This window comes from Lutjanus erythropterus, chromosome 14 (genome assembly GCF_056507025.1).
Source record: "Lutjanus erythropterus isolate fLutEry1 chromosome 14, fLutEry1.hap2, whole genome shotgun sequence".
Classification (NCBI taxonomy): Eukaryota; Metazoa; Chordata; class Actinopteri; order Lutjaniformes; family Lutjanidae; genus Lutjanus; species Lutjanus erythropterus.
The window spans coordinates 24609986-24618678 of record NC_139330.1 but is presented as its reverse complement, the minus strand read 5'-3'; positions in this window follow the sequence as shown (position 1 = coordinate 24618678).

The window sequence follows — 8693 nt, the reverse complement described above, 5'->3', positions numbered from 1 at the left end:
TACTGAATAAAAGAATTTTCGGTAGAATCAGACTTTTTAATGTCATTCAAAACATATCAAGGACCCCCACTTTTCTGTAAAATATCTAGACATTAATCTTTTCTCTTCTCTTCTTTTAATCAAAGTCGTTAGCCTTTATGAAGAAGAGTGACTTATTTTGTTGTGTCACCTGCTGGAATTAAAAATAGCTGAAAACACAATACAGTCTTATAACTGTTGTTGTAAAATTGGCTTTTAAACCCCAGTTAAAAAATGAGGCCGATGAGAGAGAAGAAGTGAAAACAGACAGAATGGGTGGGAGGATTTAACATGGGGAGACATAGAAACAGACAACCAGACTAAGAGACAAGGAGTGGGTGGACGGCCGCCTCCCTTAAGAGACTCTCCATCCAGAACTCAGACACAGCTCCTTAACTCAGCATGACCATATACAAACTCTCAGACAATCCCCGAAGACACACACACACATACACACACTGACCCCAGGGCTACAGGTTCAGAGGGTCGTCTTATGGTTTCCCCTCTGTGTCCTTTAAAATCTTCAGATGACAATTACGGCGAATTTGATTAACAGAGCTAACGGCGTGGCTATCATGGTTCTTCTTTTTTTTTAATGGTGGGCCAGTGTATCATGTTTCACTAGCTGTCATTTATACTACCATGGGAAGGATGGGGGGGTCCCTTTACTGGCCGAAAGCAGACTTCAAACAAAGCCCAATGGAGAGAGACAGAGAGAGCCAAGAGCAAAAAGAAAGAAGGAATAACAGAAAAAAAAAGAAAGAAATGAAAGAGAAAAAAACAATTGCACAAAATGAATGAGCAGACTGAGACAATTTAACAAGAGATGTGGGGACATTCCCCCAGTCATCTAGAGTTGGGTTTCATTTTGGCAGCTCGACGTGAATAGCCATTACTTTTCCAAGGCCATCACATTGTACAATTGCTACTATGTCAGGAAGATAAAACCCCAATCCGCCCGCGCCTGCGTATGGATACTGTCATGAAATCACTGCGACCATGAAGCGGCCAGACAAATAGTCTGGAAATCAGACTCAAGTTTTTGAACAGGGGATGGAAGAATTTGTGGCTCTGGGGTGAGACGCTAAATGGAGAAACACTCCGGTGAATTTCTCATTCCAGGACGAAAGACGCAAATGTATGAATGGGTTGGTGCGTGCCATTAGGCAAAAGTTGGCAATTGCCTTAGGCCCTAAGCTACTAAGGGCCCTATAAAATGGCTCATAAACTTATGGTTAGGGATGAAACAATAATTAGAGTCATGATGAACTGCAATAAAATCCCTGACAATTAGTATTAACATTTAGAATTTAATTATTGTGATAACCATGCTTGATTACTGTGCTTTGAAGAACTCATGGTAAATACTGTCCAGTGTCAACCAAAGTTAGCAAAGTTAGTTTTGTATCAGTGAAAACAATGACATCACGAAGGACACAGTGCCATTTCATTAGCTGGTGAAATTATTTCAGTGTGTGCATCAGTTTTTTTTCGAACATTTTCAGATCATTTTAACAATACCATGATAATAATGATAACCAAGATTATTTTGGTCACTATATTGTGATATTGTTTGTGATAAGTTTTCATATACTTGTTTTTAACTTTGCGCTAATTAATTACGTCAAATGCTTGATTCATGAGTGTCTTGGGGCCTCCCCAGTCATCAAGGCATGGTGTGGTGAAGCAAAGCACCACCAGTGGTGCTGAAAAAAGGAGGATGTAGAAGGATACTAGACAATACAGCCCACTCACAGCCTGTTCATCCTGTTGCCACCTGGCAAAAGATGCAGAAGTATCTGCTGCCGTACCAGCAGACTACAGCACAAGTTATTTCCACTCCTGTGTATGAAAGTGAACACAGACTAACACACACCGACACACACAGAACAAAATTCTAAGCATAAGCAAACACAAACAGTCAGTAGGACACTTTTGGGACACAATCTACCCTGTTAGCCCTCTCGCTCGTGGTCGTTTTGATTGGGCCCACTTGCTTTTACGAGAGCTCTGAGCAAATCCAACTGCTTTATTGAGACCAGCTCCCCTCCTCCCTTTCTTTTCTTTCTGTCTTTCTCTCTTTCAGACACATAGACCCACAGTGCATAAACAGCCATCTTCATTAGATGTCTTGCTCTCCTAATAGAAGTCAAATAAAGTATGACTTTATGTTACAGCCAGCTGGTTAACATTCAGACAAGGGCCCTAGTATGGCCCCTAAGAATGAAAGAAAGCAAGCAAGGAAGACAGAAAAAAAAAGTCTAGTTATTTTCCAGTCACATCAGTGTTTGAGTGGCTGCTGGGCTGTGAGTGTTATCAACCTAAACAAATCACCAAACCGCGGCCCTAATGCAGTCAGAGGGAACGTTGGATTTATTTTTCTTTCAGGAATACAAATGGTTTTGTAATAAAATTTCGGCGCAGGCTTTTGGCCTTAATGGCTGCCTCTTGACAAGTGTAAATGAATGGCCAGCAAGGGAGCGTGAAGGAGTGAGAGACAGGGAAAGAGAGGAGTAGTAGTAGTAGCAGTGAGAAACAAGGTTTGAGATGAAACATGCTGTTCTCGCCTCTGACACACACACACACACACACACACACACACACACACACACACACACACAGTCTGCAAGCAATTTCACACTGTAAGGTATTCTTTTCCTTGTTCTGTGAGACATTTTCATTAATCTACACAGCTAATGCACTCAGCTGTGTGTGTGTGTGTGTGTGTGTGTGTGTGTGTGTGTGTGTGTGTGTGTGTGTGTGTGTGTGTGTGTGTGTGTGTGTGTGTGTGTGTGTGTGTGTGTGTGTGTGTTGAAGTGCGTTGTGGTCTGGCAGAGGTGGCTGATGGAAATGTGCTGAGTCGGAGCCATGAGGAAGTGCAGCTGTTGAACAAAACGGGTTCAGCAGTGACTGTATGTGCATGTGTGTGTATGTCTTCGTCAAGTCTTTTCTTTCTGTCTGTCTCTCTTTCTTTCCTTACCCTCCACAACTCTCTGTGGAAACAAGTAATCACTACACTTTAATGCACAGCTTTTACAGGTGCTTCTGTGTTTGAATGTCTCTTAAAGTGTGTGTGTGTGAGAGAGTGGTTGTGTGTGTGTGTAGGTAGAGTTACTGTAAGTGTATCAGTCCCTGGTGAATTTGATGGAAATCAAATCCATTCTATCAGGCAGTGTTTACGTGACCTTGGCTCAAATTAACTACTTGAAATCCATCCAATTCATTCTCTGTGATGGACTAATCCTGCTTGGCACAATCACACCAAACATACACATATACATACACCCCCACAGCTTATAGTACAGCAAGATAAAAATCTAACACTGTATACACTTTGAAAGCTTGTTGACACAATTTTCACAGGATGTGATAACATTGCTTTTAAATTAAAATTATGTATTATGTACAACCCTTTTATAAGCTGTTTAATATCTACATTTAAATAGCAGAGGTGTAAGAGGACTGTTGATTAGTTAATGAGAGGTTTCTTACAAAATTTTCTTTGACTGGCACTCAAACTTTATTTAGAAACATTTGTAGTGTGTTATATCATATTGTTCATTATAATAGTTAGTGTAAATTGAGGCTGGTCAGCAAATGTGCGATATCCAGTTTCACTGCTGATTTTATAGTGATCTTACTGTCACACCAGTACTGCCATCCATTATAACAATAAGCTATTCTACTATTTTCAAAGGTCACACCTGTCCATATTATTTATAAAATAATTTTATGTTTATATTTGTTCATTTGTTACTCTCTATTTTTAACTGTTGTCTGAGAAGTGTGAATGCACCGACATGATTACTACTTCATTTCTGTGCAATGGCATTAAAAAGAATTCTATTCTATCCTAATTCTATTCAGTAGTATTGGTATAATTTTTTGTATGATTAAAAAAATCATTGTAACAATATCAAAAATAATATTCCCACTTGCTGACATAATGATGTTATAACAATTACATATAGCGACAATGAGCATGACTTCAAGCGAAAGTAACATTGCTACTGGCTCTACGGTGCAGGAGTTCATTCCAAAAAGGAAAGCAACTTCTGTAGTCAGGAAGTGGTTTGGTTACAAAAGATCACATGTACAATAAACCATGGTGATATGCAAGAAGTGCAACAAGACTCAAACAACAAAAAGGGGCAATACAACAAAAAGCCCCCGACTGAGTACGGGAAGAGCCAAAAATCCCTCAAAAAGAGCTCAAAATTATTGTGAGTTATATAAGATAACAATAATTTTTCTGTATTTTTTTAAAATATTGTCAAGAATATCTTTATTGCAAAAATACTCTGAAAGGGCATATAACTCACCCCTAAGGCATATGCTGTAAAACATAAATGGGTAAGAAGGGGTGAATGTGTGTGTGTGTGCAACAAAAGAGAAATAATCCCCTACACTTAGACAAGCTACTAGCATGTACCTCTCAGGTTTTTACGTGCACACGCGTGTAAACCCCAGCACATTTAATGGCAGGCTGATTATCAACAAGTCAGTCATTGAGCACGTTCTTAACATCTGCTCTCTGTCCAGAAATCTGAAAGTCTGAATGCTTCACACAAGCACCCCCACCACACACACACACACACACACACACACACACATACACACACATACACACACATGCAGACATATAAATGTGCAGGCCTGCATATCTGTATGTTTATGCACATATTCATTCCAGGTTATATAACATTTTGTTGGGGCTATGTGTTCATTAAATCATACCATAATCAAGGGGAGTATTGTGCTGCTGCTTTACAGCAAATCCGTATTTGATTTAGATTTGATCACACAGTCAGCCACGATAAAGTCCTGCTCCTGCAGCCGCTCTCCTCCTCATCTTTCCTTGTCCTCTTCTCTCCTTACCTTACCCTTTCCCTTCCTCCCAACTCTCCCCCCTTCTCTCTGGAACTAATTTCTTCCCCTGTAGCGACTCTGTTTCAGGGACTTCTGAGATGTTCACAAGCTAAACTTGCCTTATAAACACCCGCAGGTCACAACCATTTTAAAATCAACCTTGTAAACACAACTGTGAGGAGTGGACAGATGGGGGTGGAGGATAACTTTTCACTTGCACTGAAATCTCATTTCATCAGTGGAGCAACAGGCGGTTTAAAAATAAGGACATGTTACCTGGAAAAATAAATTACCTGTGGCAAAGAAAATTCAGTGCTGCACTTCAATAATTTCTCATTAGGGAGTTTTGTAAATATCACACACACACACACACGCTCGTACATACGCAAACAAATACACACGTCAGCTGCAGCAAAGTGAGCATGGCCCGTGATTCTGGAGAAACACAAATACACACAGATCTAAATGGCTAATGTCAATGTCAGCGTGAAGTGTAAAGAAAAATCTGTCAGTAATGTGCACACACACACACACACAAACACACACTCACACAGAGGAAAAATAGACTCCTTGCTGTCATGTCTTTTAATGTCCAGCCAAGAGACACATAGCTAGAAACTGAGGCTGACATTTCCAGTATGTTATGAAGAGAGAGAGCAAAATAAACATAATAAATAGAGGGATTGACATCATGTGTCTGCTCTGGAGCGCCAATGTGAAAAAAAAAGAGAAATGCAGTGGGACTCAGGAGAAACAGAAGGAAAGCAGAGATGGAAAAAGGTTTATTTTTCCTCTTAGATTTTTAACTGAGCAACTTTCCCCCACCAACAATGATTGATTTATGATTTATTGATTTATTATTTCTATTTATCACAAAGTGAGATGAACTCTTAGTGTTATTACTTGAATGAACTGGTCAAAGTCACGCCACAAGAGGTGCTCGAGACAAGTTAAGGTGTGGAAGTCAGCTCGTACCACCATCTCCAACACCAGGCGTGTACACTAAAATAAGAACCAGAAAAGACAGCTGTCTTACCTCAAAACATTAAAGGGTTAGTTAGGATTATTTAATTTGGGGTTGTATGAGCTACTTATCAATACTGTATTAGCTACAGTAGATGCAGGTCGGCCCCCCAGTGAAGAGAAGTAGAGGGGAGTACCACCATAGGAAGAAAAGCAATATACAGCTGTGGACAGGGTCAGCAACAAAAGGTAATCTAACCAGTTAAAAAAAACAGGTCAACTGAAAAAAATCTGTATCAGTTTGAGTGTACACTATATTACTATATTTTCACCACTTTACCTTGCCAACAGACCTCTTCTCTTGCCTTTTTTGTAGGAAAACCCCTGTTAATCTCTTCAAACCAACCAAACTCTGTACATAAAATTAGGACACAAGAGTTGCTGGTCTATTGCTGCCTGGATCTGTTACTCATTTTGTGTTATTGTGTAACTTCAGTGTTTTAAAAATATCTTTAGGATTCACTGAAATCACACAATATTACAAACAAATTAATAGATCGAGGCAGAGGTAGATCAGCAATTTCCCTGTTCTGTGAGTTAAAATGACTGTGGGGTGCGGTTGGTTTGGAGAGATCAACATGAGGCTCGTATAACAGCAGATTCCCTTCAGAAATGGCTGTCTGACAGCAAGGTGAAGCTGCTGAAAGCTGAAAAATCTTCTATATATAGCATACTCTGAAACTGATATTGAGGTTTTTGTTTTTCCAGGTAGACCTTTGTTTAAAAATAGATTTTGCTGCTGACCCCGTCCACAGCAGTACATTGCTTATCTTGCATGTTCCTCCTCACTGCTTCTCCTAACTGGAGCTGGGTCGATCGGCATCACTTTAATACACTAACTATCGATAAGTACCTCACACAACATCTAACAACTAACCCTAACCTCATATCAAATAATCAGAACTATCCCTTTGATTGATTTTCCATTAGATCTTTATGTACATTCTATCTATAACGTTGTTTCTGTCTTCACGTTTGTGGATGCCTAAAGTGTGTATTCACGTGTGTGTGTATTTTTGTCTTGATACTGAGCCAGATTTTACTGTACATTTGATAGAAACAGTTCAGTCGCCACCTCTCACCTTAATACCGCTGGAAAAGTGCAAGGAAGGAAACGTGTGTGTGTGCGTGTGTGTGTGAGAGAGAGATAGACGAAACAAGAGCAGTAAGAGCAGAGAGGAGGGAGAAACAAGGAAAGCGTTGAAAGATTCATAACAGCCAACCAAAGCCCTGAATGTTTATTTTCACTAATTATGCATATGAGTTGTAACAGGATACGCTGTGCTGTGGGAATGCCACAAAACTAATTATGGTGTAACTCCAATCCTAATTAGCCCATAAACACACACTCTCACACAGACACACACACACACACTCATACACATGCTGTCTCTTTTACAAACTGCTTAAAAGCTGTTAGTATAGTTCTTACTGTTGCACACATGCACACACACACATACACACACCCTGAGTTGCCTCATTTACAGTTTATGGCTTAAGCGCAGGCTGTGGTATTTGGTGTTGTCGTTAATGTGAGACTGTAAAGCTTGCGGCTGCTGTTTAGGTACGTTAAGAAGACTGGGAGCTCCTATAAGCCACGTTATGTGGACATCTGATACATTAGTGTCTAGACGATCTTGTGCTGATTTTTTTTTGTTTGAGAATCCTCAAATAATGGCATGTACAGTATAGGAAGCCACAACTATACTACATGTTAGTCAAAGTAAGAATGCAAGTTTATTTTTCAAATTATATTTTATTATATGTAAGTAAAAAGTAATTTGTGTAACTGTCCTGCAGCTCATATTTCCCCATGTGATTTCTTCATCATACACAGAGTATCACCTCTAAGTTGCCCAATAAGGAAGAAAACTGACTCATATCTAAAGTTCATGATTTTTCTGTTAAACTTCAAAGTGGAAAATGGCCAAACATCAGATCTGTGTCAAATGTATTCAGTGGCATTTTGTGTAATTTCCTCCCCCAACACTGTGTGAGACGTGCTCCACTTGAGAGTTTCAATCTTCGGTATGTCACAGTATCCTCACTTCTCCTGTTCCAGACATGGGTCCAGTGTAAACCAGGCATGACAGACACTCTATACCCCGGTGTAGGGTTGCTGACTTGGCCTGAACTACTCTCTAACGTTCAAATCACTGGTGAACCGTATGCAAACCTGACTAGGCCTTGATTTCCAACAGCATGTACAGTATTTCTGTTGTTATGTTTTATGAAAGGTTAAAACACTTGTAGTTCAGGGTTTCTGTGGGCCCATAAAATGTCTTAACTCCAATTATCTTATTTCAGGCATTAAAATGTCCCAAAATATGATTTTGACAGGCCTTAAAAACTGATTGAATTCTGAAGTTAATGTTAGTAATAAAGTTTCATTAACTTATTGCCTCTAGAACTGTCACTTTGAGTAGTACAAATGCATATTTAATATCAAAGTTTAGTTTCTCATTAAGTATCCACAAAGATCTGAGTGTAAATACATGTACATAACTATTGTAAAACCCAGTTCAAAACACAGCTCATTATGCTGTTAAGACCATTTCTTAAGACGTTTGATCGACGTTTGATCCACTTCTCCCTCAGGAGTCCCAACACGGGACCAGCAGATAAATGCAATCTATCCACCTAAAAAAGGGGTCACCTAAAAAATCTATATCAGTTTTCACTATATTAAGAACATTTTTACTTTGCTGTCTGCCTTTTCTAATGGAAAATGTAAGCTGCCATCTATGCTTTCTTCAAAGTCACCAGACTCCTACTAAAGCAGT